The sequence below is a fragment of the Geotrypetes seraphini genome, chromosome 8, assembly GCF_902459505.1.
Source record: "Geotrypetes seraphini chromosome 8, aGeoSer1.1, whole genome shotgun sequence".
NCBI classification, from domain to species: Eukaryota; Metazoa; Chordata; class Amphibia; order Gymnophiona; family Dermophiidae; genus Geotrypetes; species Geotrypetes seraphini.
The window spans coordinates 114,714,342-114,735,128 of NC_047091.1; the positions used below are offsets into that span (position 1 = coordinate 114,714,342).

General features: G+C 47.5%; 1 protein-coding gene across 6 annotated transcripts in view; it reads right to left on the minus strand.

The window, feature by feature from the left end:
- Nucleotides 1–20,787, minus strand: part of SCAMP4 (secretory carrier membrane protein 4) — a 63,343-nt gene that overhangs the window by 39,441 nt on the left and 3,115 nt on the right. For 2 of the 6 annotated variants that reach the window (XM_033956784.1, XM_033956782.1), the window contains exon 2: nt 18,333–18,441. The exons of the other annotated variants lie outside the window; for them this stretch is intronic. The gene's annotated coding sequence lies outside the window, so the exon portion shown is untranslated. The remainder of the gene's footprint in view (nt 1–18,332; nt 18,442–20,787) is intronic. 6 annotated transcript variants of the gene reach the window in all.

Sequence of the window (20,787 nt, forward strand, 5' to 3'; positions counted from 1 at the left end):
CACTTTGTGAAGACCCGAGGGGACGAGGCCAGCCCGAAGGGGAGGACGCGATACTGGAGGTGCAACTCCCCCACCTGGAACCGTAAGAACTTGCAGAAGGCGGGATGCACCGGAACATGCGTATATGCCTCCTTCAGATCCAGGGAGCACATCCAGTCCCCCGATTCTAACAGAGGGTACAGGGCTGGAAGGGACAACATACGGAACTTCTCCCGGACAAGAAACTTGTTGAGCCTCCGGAGGTCCAGAATGGGGCGTAAGTCCCCTGTCTTCTTTGGGACCAAAAAGTACCGGGAGTAAAACCCCCTTCCTCTTTGGTTCGGGGGTACCAGCTCCACCGCCCGAAGGCTCAACAAGGACTTGGCTTCTGACAGGAGAAGAGGAAGCTGGTCTCGACAGCCAAGAGAAGCCCTCGGCGGATGTTCCGGCGGCCTGGCTAAGAAGTTTAGCGAGTAACCCTCGGAGATGATCCGGAGCACCCAAGCGTCCGACGTGATCTCAGCCCAGGCTGGAAGAAAGGCCTGCAATCGGCCCCCGATAGGAAGGGGGTCCTTTGACAGTGTGGAGGGGGCCCGCCCCCAACTGCGCATCACATCAAAAAGACGGAGCGGGTTTAGACGCTCCCTGCGCCTGAGGCTTTGGTTGGGACGCTCTGCCCTGCTGCTGGGGACGCCGGGGCGGAGGCCTGGAGAAGGCTGGCGTCGATTTCTGCGGGTACCGCCGCGGAGGAGGTCTAAACGGCTTCTGCGGCGGGGCCCGGGGTTTAGGACGGACCAATGAGGCGATAGCGCTCATGTTCAGACAAGCGTTTGGTCGCCGCCTCCAAGGACTCATCGAACAACTCGGAGCCAACACAGGGAAGGTTGGCCAGACGTTCCTGCAAGTTCGGGTCCATATCCAACGCACGAAGCCACGCGAGACGGCGCATCACCACCGCAAAGGCGGATACGCGAGAGGCCAACTCAAAGGCATCGTAGACTGCGTGAAAGAGGTAGAGGCGCAGCTGGGATAGATTGGCCATAAAGGCGCCAAAATCCTCCTTATGGGAATCAGGCATGACTCCATAATACCTGGGCAACGCCTTGACCATCTGCCTCAAATAGGAGGAGAAGGTGAATGCGTAATTAAGGACCCTGGCGGCCATCAAGGAGTTAGAATAGAGGCGACGACCAAACTTGTCCAGGGTCCGCCCCTCCCGCCCGGGGGGGGGGGGGGGGGTCGCAGTCGAGACCCGAGAAGGCTGGGACTTCTTCAACGCCGATTCCACCAGCAACGACTGGTGAGACAACTGCGCTTTATCGAAGCCCTTGCAGGGGACTGTGCGGTACTTCGACTCCATCTTAGACGGAACAGCTATGACTGTAAGAGGGGAGTCCAAGTTCCTCAGGAAGGTCTGGTGGAGAACCTTGTTAAGAGGCAACCGGGGGGTCTCCTTGGGAGGGGAGGGCAAATCCTGCTCCTCCAAAAATTCCTTCGTATATTGAGACCCTGACGCCAGATCAAGGTCCAAGGCTCTTCCCATATCAAGGACAAATCTGGAAAAGGAAGAGGGCTTCGAAGGAGGCGAGGGAGAACGAGAAGCCTTCGTCGCCAAGAAGGAAGGGGAAGCCTCACGGGAATAACGAGACTCCCTCCCCGTGCCTGAACCCGAACCCCAAGAGGCCGCACCAAGCGACCTCGACGGGGTCGGGGACCGGCCACGCCCCGAGGAACCCCTGCGGGAAGTCCCCGGGGTATGAGGGATCGAGGCAAGCCCCCTCCGTCTCGGCGAAGAGTCCCTCAAGTACTCAACCTCGGAGGAACGGAGAAGCCTCGGATTATCGAGGCGAAGCTCGGAGACCCGAAGGGTCTCGGCCCCGGTCGTCGAGGAGCGACCGCGTCGTCGAGGAGAAACCCGTTGACGTTTGGGCTTCCTCGACCGATGCTTCGCCCGAGGCCGACCCGAGGGCGAGGAGCCCCGGGAGGACCTCGACGAGGTCGAAGAGGAAGAGATCCTCCGAACCCTCCGCCCCTTGTCCCGAGGCCGCACGCTCCGCTCAGGCTGGTCAGCCGAAGTTGAGGGCAAGGCCGGGGTCGAGGCCCAAGCCGTCCCGGTGGCCGAAGTCGAGGGTACCGAGACCGAGGCCGCCGACGCCGGGGCCACCGAAGGCGGCTGGAGGTGCGCGAGGGCACCGGACAGCTCCGAGGTAATAAGTGCACGGAGTAAGTCCTGAAAGGCCGGTACCGCCATCATGGCAGGTAGATCCGGGGCCGGCGGGTGCTCCCTCGAGGGCGACCTCGGTCTTGAGTATTCCCGCGGGGCACCCGACTTCGACGCTCGGGGCGGGGCCGAGGACGACCCACCCGCCCCCGTCGATGATCCAGAGGATGGCTTCTTCGAGGCTGGAAGAGAAGAAGGAAGTGGGGACTTACCCTTCGTCGACTTCGGGGTCGAAGAGACCGGCTTCGACGAAGCGGGCTGTCGGGGCGAGGTCGAGGGAGACGAGGCCGAGGTCACAGCCGGGGCCGAAGCCGGGGCCGACGTCGAGGCCTTCCCCGCCCCGGTGTCCACCGCAAAGAGCTCCGCCATCCGAGCGCGACGGCGGCGGAGGGCCCTGTTTTGAAAAGTAGAGCACCGAGTACAAGAATCCGTCGGGTGCTCAGGGCCCAGACAAAGCAAGCACCACCGGTGAGGATCGGTGATCGAAAGAAGGTGATCGCACCGGGTGCACTTTTTAAAACCCGTCAAGGGACGGGACATGGACACGAAACCCGGCCGGGAACAAACGAGGTCCCGCGGCAGCGGCTACCGGGAGCCCCCGGAGCCGACGGAAGAAAATAAAAGATTTTTTTTTTTTTGACGAAACTCGATACACAATAAAAGAAAAAACCAAAATAAGCACAGCGACCGAGAAAAAACTCCTCAGCCGCGGTGTCGGAAGGCTAAACACGAAGAGCACAATTTCCACAGGGTTTCTGGCTCCGCGGAAAAGACTGAACTGAGGACCACGAGGTGGGGATGCGCCCTCTAGTGGGCAAGAAGGCATGCACATGTGTGGTGCAGTGTAGCAAACTTGAAACTTCAATCAAGTTTGCTTGAAAAGCTGTCCGCGCTGGGGCTCCGTAGATGACGTCACCCACATGTGAGAATATCATGCCTGCTTGTCCTGGGATAACACAATTTTTTTACATCTATAATGGGTGAAATAAGAGCAAATGTGTTTAGAATTACGTTGGATAATTTGAAGGCAGCCTCATTAATATGGTGCAAGATAAACCCATCAGAAGCGTGCAGAGTACCTCTATATCAGTTGTATCAAGGACACCCAGTGAGTGCAGTGCCTGTGTCACCTAAAATGGTATCCAATAATTCATACTTGTGTTGAAGTGGCTTGGTTTGACTGCATATCAAACCAAGTATTAAGCATACGTACGTGGTTAGCAACAAACTGAAAGCAATTTGGGTATCTATGAGTAACTAAAAACAATTCTGGAACTAAATGTCAAGTAAGGAAATAGTATTCAGCATCAAATAAAACATCATGTGGTGCATCATATTTAATCATATCAGAAAAGTAGATTGCAGGAGGAGCTGAGATACTGGGAGAGGTGGGAGTAGTGGGAAAGCAAGATTCATCAAAAAAGAAAGACATCCAGTGTTCTCCTCAGCGCTTTTTAGCTGGGCACACCGTCCAGCAAATTTAGATGCCCACCCGGCTGTCATCTGCTGCGAATCCTGCCGCCGCCACTGCTTAACGCACAGCCTGAAGAGCCTCCAAAAGACTCCCGCCTGACTAAACAAAACTCAGTAAGCGACTTGAACCCGGCTTCCCTTCTGTTCCCTCCGAAACCGGAAGTTACATCCGGGGGGGGGGGGGGGGAGTAGGGGGGTAGGGAAGAGAAGCTGGCACGGACAGTGGTACCATTAGAGCCCTGGAGAATGCGGGAAATAGGCCAGCCACGGAGGGAAGCTTACTTGCTCTTGCTTACTTCAGGCCTTTCTCGCTGCCGGGTCCTGCCTACTTTCTGTTTCAGTGAAGGCAAGACCCGGCAACGAGAAAGGCCCGAAGTAAGCAAGAGCAGCAAGTTGTAAGCTTCCCTCTGTCGCTGACCTTTGGGAGATAGGTCAGCGACGAAGGGAAACTTGCAACTTGCCTGTAGCGAATCTGCTGGGTGTGTGAGACCGGGGGGGAGGGGTGTGAATGGGAGGAGAAATGCTGCTATACCCAATTAGAGGGGGAGGGGGAAGAGAAATGATGCTGCTGCTATACCCAATGGGGGGAGGGTGAAGAGAAATGCTGCTGCTTCTGCTGTACCCAATTGGGGGGAAGAGAAATGCTGCTGATGCTGCTGCTGCACCCAATTGGGGAGGGGAAGAGAAGTGCTGCTGCAGCAGCACCCAACTGGGAAGAGAGAGGGGAGAAGGAAGAGGAGAGGCAAGAGCTGCCAAGACCATGAGAGGGAAAGGAAAGGAGCTACCAGACCATGGAGGAGGGGGAGAGATGTCAGCGTATATGGGGGGAGGGGGAGGATGGAGATCCCAGGGCAAGGGGGGAGAGAAGGGAAGGAGATAGAGATGCCAGACCATGGGGTAGAGTGGGAAAGAAAGGAGAAGAGAGAGATGCCAGAGCACAGGGGAGGGGTGAATTTGAAATGAATCATGTACAAAGGAGAGAAAGGGCACAGGATATACAGTTTATTGAAGGGACATAGAAAGAGGGAAGATGCCATATGGAACAGAGAGCGGGTAGACACTGGATGGAAAGGGCAGAGAGGGTGGGCAGTGAATGCAAGGGGCACAGAGAGGGTGGACAGTAGATGGAAGGGGTAGAGAGAGGGCAGAGGCTGGGTGGAAGGGGCAAAGAGAGGTCAGATATTGCATGGAAGGGAGCGAGGACAAATGCTGAATAGAAAGAAGAGAGTGAAGAGATGATTAAAGCAGAAATGACAAAAGGTAGAAAAAAAAATTTTTGTTGCTTTATGTAGAATCAAATAGTATTGTATCTATTGATTAAAGTTTATAAATAGGAAATGGAAATAAGGCAGTTTTTTTGGGACTAAACCCCTTTTCTCAGGTTAGGACAGGATACCATAACAGCAGGGGCGCCCAAATGGTCGAGTGCGATCGACCAGTAGATCGCAAAGGCAATGTGAGTCGATCGCGTTGCCTTTGCAATCTTTTTCTTCCTGCCTTCCTGAGCCAGGCTAGGCGCGTACAAGCGCCGGACTCACAAGACTTCACCTCCAACGTCAATTCTGACATCAGAGAGGAAGTTCTGGGCCAGCCAATCGCTGCCTGGAACTTCCTCTCCGACGTTAGAAATGACGTCAGAGGTGAAGTCTTGTAAGTCCGGCGCTTGTACGTGCCTGGCCTGGCTTGTGGAAGCAGCCTGGCTCGTTGAAGCATCAAGGAGAAATTGGCCTGGTGGCTTAGGGGGTAGGGAAAGAATCGGAGAAGTGGAGAAATTGGCGCGATGGCTTGGGGGGGCAGGTGGAGAGAGAAAGACAGGCAGGCGGGAAAGAGAAAGAAAGAAAAGGGGAGGGGCAGAAAGAAAAAAATATTGGATTTACAGTCAGAAGAAGGAAGTGCAACTACAGACTCAAGAAATCACCAGACAAAAAGGTAGGAAAAATGATTTTATTTTCAGTTTAGTGATCAAAATGTGTCTGTTTTGAGAATTTATATCTGCTGTCTATATTTTGCACTATGGCCCCCTTTCACTAAACCGCAATAGCGGTTTTTAGCACAGGGAGCCTATGAGCATCGAGCGCAGCACGGTAAAATTATGTTCTTACCTGATAATTTTCTTTCCTTTAGAAGTAGCAGATGAATCCAGAGACAAGTGGGAATAGCTCACATCGACCAGCAGGTGGAGATAGAGAAACTGATTAACAGTTGGCCTTATAGCCTGGTATTCCTTCTGTCTATTCAGTTATGCTCCTTGCCCAAGCATCCAGAATAAGAGAATGAGCATCCAGAAAAAAAACTTCTTTCCCGTAGCTACTGAACAATCCATAAATCTTAGAATACAACTACCAACCATAACTCAACCGAAAAGGTGCAAGCTAACCCGGCGACAGGAATATTATCGAAGGGGTGGGGCTCTGGATTCATCTGCTACTTCTAAAGGAAAGAAAATTATCAGGTAAGAACATAATTTTACCTTCCTTAGCAAAGCAGCAGATGAATCCAGAGACAAGTGGGATGTAGCAAAGCAATTCTCAATCTGGGTGGGAAGCAAACTCCGCCTCCGCAACCACCGAAGCAACCAAAAAACTCATATCATACGTGCTCGCACATCCATGCAGAGACATGGAGAGAAGGTACTCTCGGAAGACCAGTTAGCCGTGCGACAAATCTCCTCCAAGGGAAAAAAAAACTTCTGGGCTGAGCCCAAGAAGTAGTTAGCGTTCCAGCAGAATGGTCCTGAAGTTCAATCGCCACCCGCTCCTCCGCCAGCCTGCAAGCATAAAGCATGTCCTCCTGTACCCACTGAGCGAAGTAGGCAACCGACGCCGCTATACGCCTGAGGCGTCCCTTGAAGAATATCAAAAGGAGATATATCCCACAAACAGTTGTTAGAACCGAGGTCGCGGAGAACGCACCCTACGTATCTAAACAAAAATAGTGAATAAAAGCACTGCTCCCAATGTCCCCTCCCAGGAAGGAGGAAGGAAGGAAGGGAAAGCGAGCATGACGTCAAAGAAAGGATGACATCCTCATAGAAAGATATAGTGGTACCATCTGAACTGATACCCTATATTTTGGTAATCAGAAATAGGAATCCCCGGTGAACACGGACTGCAACATAGAAGATTGCAGAGCTGAAGCCATGGCCACAAGAACACCCTGTTCAACAGCACAGCCCTTTGGAATCCTCAAAGATAAGGATGAAATACAGCATTTGGTAAACTGCGAAGAAATACGTGAAGAATGTACTTCCAACCGGGCTATCCATGAGGTGCCCAAACATACCGCACTCTGTTTAGGAACTGAACCACATAAAGCTGAGAAAGAAACGAAGAGTAACCTACTCCGTCCTTGTAACAAGCCATGAAAGGCTCAAGAAGCTGAAGGGTACTGAACGCTTAGCCCTTGGCAATACACTTGTGTTAAAAAAGGAACTCTGGAGTGGTCCAAACGATAAGAAGTACCCAAGACAGGAAACTAAAAACTTCCAAAAGGAAGTAGAAACCACAGTAGAAGATGTCCTTAGCACCCAGATAAGCGCAGAAACAAACGCGCTATGCCTAACCAGTACAAGGCAGCCAAGACCTCCAAAAAGCTAGGTCTGAATACTACAGTAGTACTAATATCCATGTTGAGTGGTCCCCAGGTGAGCAACGACAGAGATACCTGGACATATCTGTATCCCAGCTGTCTAAATACTCAGAAATACGTCCAACAAGGATGGTGCCGCTAATCTAGAGAATCCACAAACCCGCGCCCAGCAGTCGAGCTCGAGATGGCCAAACCAAGCCATGACCAGGCAGAGGGTAATATAGAAAAAGAGATGGCCGAGGCGATAAAGGAGCCACGCATCAATCTCCTATAACTGCCACTCCCTGGGTCCGCCGGATAAGCAAGGAAGCCTAGAAACGAGAGACGAGGCCATGCGAACTAGACCCAAGTGATCTCATGTTCGCAAATAGAGCAAGAACGCCAGAGCCCCAAACTCAATATCCCGAATGGAGAAGATATTAGAAGTACTGACATGCCCACTCTCCAGAGTATACCATACTCTGTACCAAACAAGAAATGGTCTATGCTCAGATATCATGGAGAGTCTAACTAAACTCTTATCCCGATGCATGAAAGGATTAGCCAACAGAATCTGAAGATGACAGTGCACCCAATGGAAGACCACGTTGCCTGCCAACTGAGTACAACACATACTGCCCAAGCTGTAGAGAAAATACTCCCGTCCAAATACTGATCCAAAAGGACCCCCCGCGGCCTTCTTGAGGAAAGATCTGAGGCTCCAGCAAAGTAGCCTGACCCTGTTCAAGAGTAGAAGAAAGAACCATTACTGAGCTGCCTCCAAAGTCCTGACCCCTATAGCTGCGGACGGAAGCCACCGAGTCTCCTCACCCCGACCGTCCAGGATGGGCGGTGGTCAAAAGCTAGTTCAGCAAAGACCCAGGCATGTCTAGAAAAGAGAATCGCGCCGAGCCACTAAAACAAACCTAGGGATGCATGGGGAGCCATCCAAACAATGGAGATACCGGAAACCACCAGCACACAAAACGACTGCTGTAGCGAAAGAAGGGAAAAGCAAGCCGAAATCCCTAGTGTAGTCAGCACTAAGGATCATAGAAACTACACAGAATCCCTTGTTCATCGCCCTGAGAAGTGTAGAAGAATGCCAATCTGAAACTGAGATCTACACCTAAGTTTCCGGCAGAAACACCCGTGTCTCCAAAATGCCCAGCTGTATGTATAAAGAACTGAGGAAAGGAAAACTACCCTTCTGCTTCAGACAAATGTCAGGAAGTTATCCGAGACCACAGGCAGACTAGCAGAAATTGGATGAATCGCCTGGAAGCGCCAAAACGGTACCATCGCCCACCTCCACTAAGCGTTCGTGAAGCTACAGCTAGACGAAATGGCAAGTGCAAAAACCAAAAGCGCTGCTCTAAGAGAGGCAGGCAAACTTAGTGCTGAATCGGAGTTTATAGAAAAAAAAGGAAATTGACTCCCAGGTAGGCAGCCGAAAAGTGGAACTCTGAGAACTACGTTAGCAGAATGGTATCTAGTCTGCCCCATGCCCCCGTCATGGCCACCAGGTAGGTATCGGATTCTCCAGAACTACTAGACCCGTCCCGAGGACGCGGAAAGCAATTAAAGAGAACCCCCAACACATGGGGACTCCATGAACGAACAGAAAACCTGAGGAGGAGGCAAGGGACAAGTAACCCTAAGAAAAAACACACAGTCCCCGCCGTTGAAGGATAGAGACTACCCCCCCATGAGAAAGCCCGCCAAGGCCCTGGAAGGGTTTAGGATTCGCACAGAATGCAGTGCAAAAAAGTCAGTAAATGGCAGGATGAGCAATGGAGGAACTTTAAGAAGAACGACATTCTCTTAGGGGAAACCCCAAATCAAGGTGCATACAGCAACCCATCAAACAGTTCGAAAACTGGGAGACTGAAGAAAATAAACTGTACACAGTCGCCTCCGACACCGTGGAAAAACGCATTCCACCTTACTGTGAGGAACCTACCCTGAAATGCCAACTCATAGAAGAGGAGAAAAGAGCTTTTAGGAAATGTGAAGGCACATTCAACTAACTGAAGAAGAGAAGCTCAGAGAAAGAAACCAGCAACAGACCGACAAAGAGACTGCCTGGAATACATCTGAAACAAGCAGATGGGTAGGAAGGAAAGTAGCCGAATCTCATGGAAGAATCCAAAGGACACCACTGCCCCCCCTTTCCAACAGGTGACCAGTCCAAAGACTATCAGGTCCCAAGAGAGTCAACCAACTCGTAATACCTACATACTTAAATGGTGATCTCATTGTGAGATCATCAAGGTGCACCTGCAAGGTAGAATGCCACCATTATAATCTGTGCTGGGGGAGCTGGTTGGGATCCTGAACCCATGATCTCTGGAAGAGGAGCACAGGGCTTTTACTTATTGAGCAATAGCCGCTCCCAATCCTCCAGCTCTGGTCCTACCTTGCCTCTCAGAATAGGCTGTAAAAAACCTTTTTTTTTTTTTTTTTTTTTTTTTTTATATGAGACCTCGTACCACCTGAAAGAAATATGGGCACTCTCTGGTCACCTACCACCCCGTGCCACAGCCAACCCATGGCGTTGCCCCCCACTAAGCGTAGACGGCCAAACTTATGGCCGAACCACTAGTGCGAGGGCATAGGGACCAAACTGGACCGCCCGAAGAACAACCAGCTGCCTCTCGGCAAGAGACATCCCTGGAACCTTCACAGCCATCAATGAACCCCGCAAACCGGAACAAAGCCGGTCATAACAGGGCCGACGTGTCTGACTAAACTGTCAGCTGCAGAACCAAACATATAGAACGTCGCGGCAAGCACGTGGCCTGTTCGCGGTAAGACCAGCCGGCTCCCGAACAGGGCTGTAAAAAACAGACCTGAAGCACTCAGCTCACTACAAAGGAAAACTGAGGGACGCGAGGAAAAAACAGCCGCCTCACATGAACCCCTCGAGCAACGTGAGGCAGGCCGCTTAAGCGCGCGACTCTTTCGCCCCAACACAGGCCAGCCCCGAGAACCATGCTGATACAGCCTCGGAGCGCAAAGCTGGGGCAAACATAGAAGCCTGCAGCTTCGGCGCACCCTTGTGAAATACTCCCCGGGCAGGGAAAGTATGAAATGCGCCCGTCTCCCCTGCAGCGGAGAACAAGCACGCGCCACTCGCGCTCCGGCAAGACCCGGTTCCGGTCCCGCCACTGCATAATGCCCCCAGAGCCGTTCTCAATTCCCCGAGGCCACCCCGGGAGCTGCACAAATCTGCCGTTCCTCATGGGTTACGGCAACGCTAAGAAAAACCCTCCCCCGGAACTAGCAATGCCGCAGCACCAGAGTGAAGGAAAAAAACAGTAGTTTTACAAACACATGCGCGGGACGGAACTGGCTCCCGCATTCGCGTGGTAGGCCCCCTAAGCGACCCCCGAACAACTGAAACTGCACCGCACATGAATCCGATTAAAATAAAAGCACGGAATGTGCACATACTCACAAATCATTGAACAAGGCCATTAGATGCCTGGAAACGCTGGCAGCTCCGCCCTAGCGGTGCAAAAAAATGCAGCGTTGGAGTTGTGGAGTCCCCCTTTTTTTTTTTTTTTTTTTTTTTTTTGGATGGGAAAGAAGAAAAAATATAGGGACTCAAACTGACCCTCTATCAATGGAGGGAGGGTGAGGCAGGGACAAGGGAGGGCCCAAGTGTAACCTCTAAAGCCGGCACCCTTCAGCCGGACACCCCTGTCTCACTGAAGAGAACAATCTCAACAGGAGAAATAGAATTAATGGTAAGCTCACTGAAGAGAAAATCCCAACAGGAGCAATTGAAATTACCAGCCAAAATCCAGGAGCTATTGGAATAGCGACTTTCCCCTGCTGGGAGATAGAGCAAACTGAATAGACAGAAGGAATACCAGGCTATAAGGCCAACTGTTAATCAGTTTCTCTATCTCCACCTGCTGGTCGATGTGAGCTATTCCCACTTGTCTCTGGATTCATCTGCTGCTTTGCTAAGGAAAGGGCATTCAGCGCATCTCCCTGCGCTAAAAAACGCTATTGCAATTTAGTAAAAAGGGAGGGGGTATATTTGTCTATTTTTGTATAGTTGTTCCTGAGGTGACATTGCATAGAATCGTCTGCCTTGACCTCTTTGAAAGCCCGCGGAATATAAATGATAATTAACATTTTCTCTGCGTACATTGTGCTTTGTGTTTTTCTAAAATTTTATTGTTGGTAGATCATTTTGACTTGGTCATTTTAAAAGTAGCTCGCAAGCCCAAAACGTGTGGACACCCCTGCTGTAGAGCCATTTCTTGTATGACTGGATGAGCTATATTTATCTTTTTTTTTTAGTTCATGCAGAAATAAATGGCTAGATTGAACCTAATGACTTCATTAACGCCTTTCCTTTTTTTTAACCTCTATATCATTTGAAAGAGGGCAAATACTTCTTAAATTTAGTAAAAATATTCTGGCACAAGTGTCAAACCTTAAAAAAGGAAGTCATATTGAACATTGGAAAATAATAATAATATTTAACTAATAAAAATAGTACACATTTAGGGCTCCTTTTACTAAGTTACGATAGTGGTTTTAATGTGCGCTTAGCACGCGGAGAATTGCCACGTGCGTTAGATGCTAACACCAGCATTGAGCTGGCGTTAGTTTTCCCACGTAGCGCCAGGGGTTTGCGCACACTAAAAATGCTAGAGCACCTTAATAAAAGAGGGGGTTAATTTTCCCCACTACCAAATTTCCCCATCCCGCCCCACCCAGCTACTTTTTCATGCCACCCGGCTGGAAAAAATTTCTGGGAAGAACACTGACATCTTAGTGTTATGCTGTTGATGACTTTGAGCCCTATAAGAAATTTTCCAGGTATCTTTATTCTGACAGGAAATATTATATGGAATCAAGGCAGGAGGGGACCCTGAAAATACTGCTCTGGGGGTGTTTTCAATTCTTGTGCTCTTGTTAGAGAAGTGGTGACAGGAGGTGTCCACTGTACTTCGGTGATGTTTAATGAGTAGAACACCGGCTTGTCCTGTACAGAACAGAAACTCAGGATGACAAGGTCTTTTCCTTCAGGAAAAGGTGGGTGTATTTCTTGATAGCAATATACCCCCATCTGTGGAATTAGCCCAACCAATCATGCACATTCAAATGATAGTTCCTGTAATGAGAGTTCGGTGAAGGAGAACAGATACAAGATCAAAAGGGAACCGTAACTAATATCAAGTTCACTATTAGAATGAAACAAATTAAGTATATACTACTTATATAATACAATAACAGAAATAATGTATTTATATTACTATTGTCCTGTAGATAGGACTCATCAACTATACAGCAAATGATCTTAAGGTGGCCAAACAAGTTGAAAAGGTGATGGCGAAAGCTAGAAGGATGCTAGGTTGCATAGGAAGGTTTGGCCAGTAGGAAAAAGGAGGTATTGATGCCCCTGTATAAGACTTTGGTGAAACCTCATTTAAAATATTGTATACAATTCTGGAGGCCACACCTTCAAAAAGATATAAAAAGGATGGAGTCGGTCCAGAGGAAGGTTACTAAAATGGTCTTCATCATAAGGCATATGGAGACAGACTTAAAAGATCTCAATCTGTATATGATAGAGACGTTTAAATACCTACATGATATAAATGTGCATGAGTAGAGTCTCTTTCATTTGAAAGGAAACTCTGCAATGAGAGGGCATAGGATGAAGTTAAGAGGTGATAGGCTCCGGAGTAATCTAAGGAAAGGGTGGTAGATGCATAGAACAGTCTCCCAAAAGAGGCTGTGGAGACAGAGGCTGTATCTGAATTCAAAAGGGCCTCGGATAGGCATGTGGGATCTCTCAGAGAGAGAAAGAGATAATGGTTACTGCAGATGGGCAGACTAGATGGGTCATTTGCCCTTTATCTGACATCTTGATTCTATGTAACTAGGAGTAAATAATATCGTTATCATCCCCTAGTATGGTATGCAGAATGCAGGGAAGGACTGAAGGACCAGTTCCGGATGCTAGGAGGGAAGCTGAAGACCAGAACGCCAATGCTAGCATTCTCAGAGATCCTGCCGGTACCCAGGGCTGACGAGAAGAGGCAGACGGAGCTGCAAGCAGTCAACATGTGGATGAGGCACTGGTGTGAGGAAGAAGGATTCCACTTCGTGCGCAACTGGACGATGTTCTGGGGAAAGAGCAAGCTATACAGGAAGGATGGACTCCACCTCAGCGGAGACGGAACAAGGCTACTCGCAAGCAATATCAAGTGAGAAATTGAGAAGTTTTTAAACTAGGAAAAAGGGGAAAGCTGACAGTCGACCAGGAGTCGATGGTTTGGGAAACGGTATACCCAGAGGATACCATGTAAGAAGATAGCGGGGAAGACTCACCGGATCATAGGCAAGACAGAAATTCTGATGGATCGAAAGGGACACAAGAGGGAAAGAAATGCAAGAAAGTAACAGGCCGCAAACTCAAGTGTATGTACACGAACGGAAGGAGCCTAAGGAATAAGATGGGGAAATTGGAAGCAACGGCACAAAAAGATAACCTTGACATCATCGGCATCACAGAAACATGGTGGAACGAGGAAAACATCTGGGACACTGTGCTACTGGGATACAAGCTATTCTGCAGAGACAGAGTAGGTCAAAAAGGTGGGGGTATTGCCCTATACATCAAAGAGGGAATTGAGTCTACCGGAGAGAACACGCCGGAAATGAAAAATAAGGTAGAGTCTCTATGGGCCAAAATTCCAGGAACAAATGTAACGGAAATGAAGATCGGCATCTACTACCGACCCCCAGGACAGTCTGAAGAAACTGATGGAGAAATCACGGGCGAGATTAAAAGTAACTCTAAGGGAGGCAACGCAGTTATCATGGGCGACTTCAATTATCTGGGGATAGACTGGAACCTAGGCACCACTGGCTGCAGTAGGGAGACCAAGTTCCTGGATGCTGTAGGCGATTGCTTCCTGGAACAACTTGTCAAGGAAAATACGAGAGGAAATGCAATTCTGGACTTAATTCTAAATGGACCACGAGGACCGGCGCAAGGTGTACAAGTAGATAGGATGCTGGGAAGCAGTGATCACAATATGATCCACTTCAGGGGCAAAACATCGATCCAAAACAATGGCCACGACACTGAACTTCCAAAAAGGGAATTACGAAGGGATGAGACTCATGGTGGATAAGATTAAGCGATTAAGCACTGTAAAAACGCTAGAGCAAGCATATTCCCTTTTTAAAGACACAGTCACCGAGGCGCAAAATCTATATATACCGCGTATCAACAAGGGATCCAAAAGGAAAAAGAACAAGGAACCAGCGTGGTTCACAGTATCGGTGAAGAAAATGATCTGAGACAAGAAGACTTTGTTTAAGGAATGGAAAAGGTCAAAAACGGACAAAAACTGGAAAAAGCACAAACAGGTGCCATAAGGCGGTAAGAGGGGCCAAAAGAGACTATGAGGAAAAAATAGCCAAGGAGGAAAAAAACTTCAAGCCATTCTTTTCATATATTAAGGGGAAACGACCCACAAAGAAAGCGGTGGGGCCCTGGGGTGACCATGGAATAAAGGGAGTGCTAAAGGAGGACAAAGCCATCACCGATGAACTGAACACATTTTTTGCGTCTGTATCCAAAGAGGATATACATAATATACCGGAAGCCGACAGGCTATACGCAGGAAACAAAGATAGGAAACTGACAGGGTTGATGGTAAGTCTAGAAGAGGTATGCAGGCAGATCAATAGGCTTAAAAACGATAAATCCCCAGGACCGGATGGCATCCATCCGAGGGTAATCAAGGAACTGAAATGAGCTACAGCTGAACTACTCCAACTAATAGCCAATCTGTCAATCAAATCAGGAAGGATTCCGGAAGACTGGAAAGTGGCATACGTTACACCGATCTTCAAAAAAGGTTAGAGGGGAGATCCAGGAAACTATAGACCGGTGAGTCTGACCTCGGTACCGGGAAAGATGGTAGAGGCGCTGATAAAGGACCGCATCATTGATCACCTAGACAGGCACAATCTGATGAGGACCAGCCAGCACAGCTTCAGCAAAGGAAGATCTTGCTTGACGAACTTGCTGCACTTCTTTCAGCGAATAAACAGGCAGATAGACAAGGGTGACCTGGTCGACATAGTATATCTAGATTTTCAGAAGGCGTTCGACAAGGTCCCGCATGAACAACTACTTTGAAAAATTGCGAGCCATGGAATCGAGGATGAAATACTCACATGGATTAAAAACTGGTTGACGGATAGGAAACAGAGAGTGGGGGTAAATGGACAATACTTGGGACTGGAAAAGCGTCACGAGTGGAGTGCCGCAAGGGTTTGATGCTTGGACTCTTGCTCTTCAAAATATTTATAAACGACCTGGAAATTTGTACGACGAGCGTGGTGATTAAATTTGCAGATGATACAAAGTTATTCAGAGTAGTGAAGACACAGAAGGATTGTGAAGACCTGCAACGTGAGAAACACGCTCGAGAAATGGGCCGCGACATGGCAAATGAGGTTTAACGTGGATAAGTGTAAGGTGATGCATGTTGGTAACAAAAACCTTATACACGAATACAGGATGTCCGGTGCAATACTCGGAGAGACAATCCCCCTCTCCCCCCCCAGAAAGGGACTTGGGAGTACTGGTCAATGAAAGTCAATGAAGACAAGTCAATGAAGCCGTCCGTGCAATGTGTGGCGTTGGCGAAAAGGGCGAACAGAATGCTAAGAATGATTAAGAAGGGTATCACAACCAGATCAGAGAAGGTTATCATGCCATTGTACTGGGCCATGGCACATCCTCACCTGGAATACTGCAACCAGCACTGGTCGCCATGCATGAAGGACACAGTACTATTCGAAAGGGTCCAGAGAAGAGCGAATAAAATGGTTAAGGGGTTGAAGGAGTTGCCGTACAGTGAGAGATATGGGAAACTGGGCCTCTTCTCCCTTGAAAAGAGGAAACTGAGAGGAGAAATGATTGAAACATTCAAGATACTGAAGGGAATAGACTTAGTAGATAAAGACAGGTTGTTCACCCTCTCCAAGGTAGAGAGAACGAGAGGGCACTCACTAAAGTTAAAAGTGGACAGATTCTGTTCAAACGTAAGGAAGTTCTTCTTCACCCAGAGAGTGGCAGAAAACTGGAACGCTCTTCCAGAGGCTGTTATAGGGGAAAACACCCTCCAGGGATTCAAGACAAAGTTAGACAAGTTCATGCTGAACCAGAACATACGCAGGTAAGGCTAGACTCAGTTAAGGCACAATGGACCACTGGTCTGACCCAGCAGCGGCATTTCTTTTGTTCTTATGGCAAACCAAACAAAAAACCAACAGGATTTGCAGTAGAAAGAACAGCAAAAGCATACAAAAGCAATACTGCAAGAGAATGTACAGGGGACAGGAATTTATTAAAATCACAAAAACGAAAACCTAAAAACAAAGTGCATATACTGCATCAAAAATATATATCCAAACTGATTGTCCCAATATTCCTGTGGACCGGACCCAACATGGTCTGTGTTTCAGAGAAACACTCCTTCCTCAGGGATCCACGCTGGTAGTACACAGAATATCAGAAAATCAAAATGGATAGGGTAAACAAAATCGATAGTGCATCAGACTTTAGTCAACAGGCATAAAACTTTTCTGTAAAGTGCGCTGTTGACTATCGATTTTGTTTACCTTATCCATTTTGGATTCTGATATTGTGTGTACTACCATCATGGACTCCTGAGGAACGAGTGTTTCTCCGGTCCACAGGAATATTGGGACAATCCATTTTGGATATTTTTGATGCAGTATATGCACTTTGTTTTTAGATTTTCATTTATGTGATTTTAATAAATTCCTGTACCCTTGCAATATTGCTTTTGTTTGCTTATGTTCTTATGTCCATGCTGTCTGCACTGTTTTCAGGTGATTCTGAAACTGTGATTAATAAATACATATTATCCATACGAAGGGGAAAATGGCCCAGGGCGCTCGGGTGGAACAGTACCCCAAAAAAGACTCGATGCTGCCAGTAGGGAAAAAGGCTGAAAATAGTCCATAGGCCCAAAAATGAAAAGTAAAAAAATTTGAACAAAATTCAACTACTGTGTTTCCCCGAAAATAAGACAGTGTCTTATATTCATTTGGGGCCCAAAAAAGGCACTAGGTCTTATTTTTGGGTTATGCACATGATCATCTCTCCCTCCCTCTCCTTCACCCCAATTCTTCCTCTTTCCTTTCTCCCCCCCCATGTTCAGCATCTTTCCCTTCATCCCCCTGTGCAGCAGCAGTTTGCTCAGCTTCTATCCTTCCCTCTCTCCCATCCCTCATGCAGCCTTGCCCAGCTTCTATCCTTCCCTTCCTCCTATCCCTTATGTAGCAGAACCCTTGCCCAGCTTCTATCCATCCTTCCTTCCCTCCATCCCATCCCTTGTACAGCTGAACCCTTGAGTACTTCCCCTGCCTCCACCGCGCAGCCGAACCCCTGCTGACCCTCCATCCTTCCCTCCCCGCTGACTGCGAGTGAGCCCTACCTTCAACCAAAGCAGCGTCGGGCCAGCAGCACTCTAAACAGGCTGCTTGGCCTTGACTATCTGGGATTTCACTCTGCCGCGTTACTGATGGATGTCATCAGTAATGCAGCAGAGTGAAATCCCCAACGGACAAGGCCAAGCAGTCTGTTTAGAGTGCTGCTGGCCTGATGCTACTTCGGTTGAAGATAGGGCTCGCTCGCGGTCAGTGGGGAAGGAAGGATGGAAGGGTTTGGCTGTGCAGTGGAAGCAGGGGTTTGGCTGTGCAGTGGAAGAGGGGGGGGGCCCGGGTTGAAAGAGTTGGTGGCAAATCCCAGGACTAGGGCTTAGTTTGCTGGTGGGGCTTATATTAAGACCTTCCCCGAAAATGATGCTAGGGCTTATTTTCGGGTTAGGTCTTATTTTCAGGGAAACACAGTAGTAGAAAAGAATACTAAAGAAAACAACAAAATATTACAAATGAAGGGAAGGTTCCAAAAAAGGCAAAAGTCTGATGCACTGAGTACTTTGAAAAAGCAGCTTCTCAGCTCTGTCAGATGGGAAAGCACCAGCATGCGTGTGATACAGACAGTGCTTACAATTTAAAGTATACTTGATATCTTTCTGTACCAGGTTCCATGGATGATGTTAACACACGTGAGAATATTATATCTGCTTGTCCGTGGAGAAATTGCTTTTTTGCCACCACTAAGAAAAATAAAATCAGGCAATTAAAAACTAAGAAAATCCACAAGCACAACAACCAGCAAGGTACATCAAAGAATTTCCCTGCCATAATACTGTACACAGATCATAAAAAAACACCAGTAGACTACATTTTTAATTTAGAATTAAAAAAATAGATAAAGGGCTTGAAAAGAGCAGACCTTGCTTTGGAACAAAGCATAACAGGACGCTGTCCACAAAACAGATATCCTATACAGATTTCCTTTTCTGAGTTGCAAATCAAGATAGTCAAAAATTGTTGAATAAGAGATAGCTGCCAGAGAAAAATAAAAGTGACCTGCAGAATATTCCCCAGATACAGGGGACATAATTGTTCAGTCTAGAGGTTCTGCAGTACACTTGATCATACCAGTTTTACAAATATGGATGCATGTTCATTTATAGTTTATAAGTAATTAAACATTTACTTTTCACTTTCACTGGAGTGGCAGGAGCAACCTAGCAAATTGAAGAAGGGGCTAGGAACCAGGAAAATCAAAGTTCAAATACTGCTGCATTCCATCATCAAAAGGTCATACCCCCCCCCACTTCAATGCCATAGGTACAAGCAGATAACAAGCCATTGGGGACGGAAATACTTAAAAGTGCCTGAACATGGCCAACTAGGAAATACTAATGAAAAATAGGTACTAAATATAAAGTACTGGTAAGTAAAATTTGAGTTCTCATAGAATAGTTATAGATTTAAAAAAAAACTGACAGGAGAGAAATCATCTTCTATTAAAATCGTGTGTGTGTGTTTGTTCCCAGCATAACTCTGAAACGCATGGACAGATTTCAACCAAACTTGGTATACATATGACTTACTATCTGGGAAAAAATATTGTGGGGATGGGAAGGGGTTGACGTAAAAATTATCGAAAATGACAGGTATTAGTGTCTTATAGGCCGCCCCCATGTATGAGCCGCAGGAAATGCCGATTTAGGTATCTAAAACTCTTAGATAAGCCACCCCATGTTACTAGCCGCAGCTTATCTATGAGTTTTAGAAACCTAAATCTGCATATACAATGGGGCGGACTATACTGGTACATCATCCCCCCCCTTAAATACCTCCTCCAAACACACTGGCTGCCTCCTCCACACATGCTGTGCAGGGCAGAAGCGAAGTTTGCGATCTCAAACCTTGCCCTGCACCCTTCCCAATTGGCTGTCGTCAGTTCTTGTGACAGCAGCCAATCAGGAAGGGTGCGAGGCGTGAGATCACAAACATCGCTACTGTCCTGCATAGCGTGTTTGGAGGAGGCAGGCGCAGCTGTCCAGTAGGTATTTAAGGGGGGGGGATATGATATATTGCTCCATATATAGGCTACCCCATTTAAGCAAGCCACACCCACTAGGCCAGTTTGCAAAATCTATGTACAGGCCGCGGCCTATATTTGGGGAAATATGGCATTAGTGTATAATCAATCCATTGTTTTCAGGCTCCCTGAGATTAATACTGACATTCCCAATGACATTTTAAGTCCAAGTTCAGCCCCATACAGAGGCCATTTTTGCTGCTAAAAATGAAGATGTCCACAAAATAAACAATCAATAACAGAAGATTGGGATAAATAAATATCCGGGCAATGCTGGGTAATCAGCTAGTAAATAGTAAGTGGTGACAATTAATTTGTAACAATTTTAATTTATTTTTCAAATACAACAGAGCAAATTTGTAAAAGACTTCAACTTTTGACAATAACCCTAACATTTGTAAAATAAAGATCTACGTTCTTTAAAAAGGAATTAATTCTCTTTTAAGCAAAACAAAAGAACTAAACTTCCACTTTCCCTTTCCACAAAGTTTCCTTTAACAATACAGTTTAGCAAAAGACTGGAATTGCTACATCTGCTGAGATTAACCAAAAAAGGCTGAGCCAGTCCTGATTTTGCCCCTTCATATGTATAATCCCAGTGTTAAAGTCTTTACTTAGGCAACTGCTTAAGGCCTGCCCTGTGGAATGGGAACTGGGCAACCAAATATATTGATTTCAGGATCAAGGATGGGACTGGATAAACATCTAGAAGGCTAAATAAGTAATTCAGACTTAAAAATCTCCACACAATAACTGAGTTGACTTCAATTATATTGTTTTGAACCAGAATTTACTAAGGGTTTCTAAAGTCATTCATAATTATAACAGTGGCCATGAATTCAACATGTATGCAGAACTTCAAACCATATCAAAAGTATACTATATACAAAGCCTTTCCTGTTCTTCACTTCTGTATTTTAGCAGTGCTTAACTCTTATATCCTACCACTGGGGTGGCATGGGTCTAAAATACAAATCTTATTTGGATTCTAACCGTTGAGTGCAAA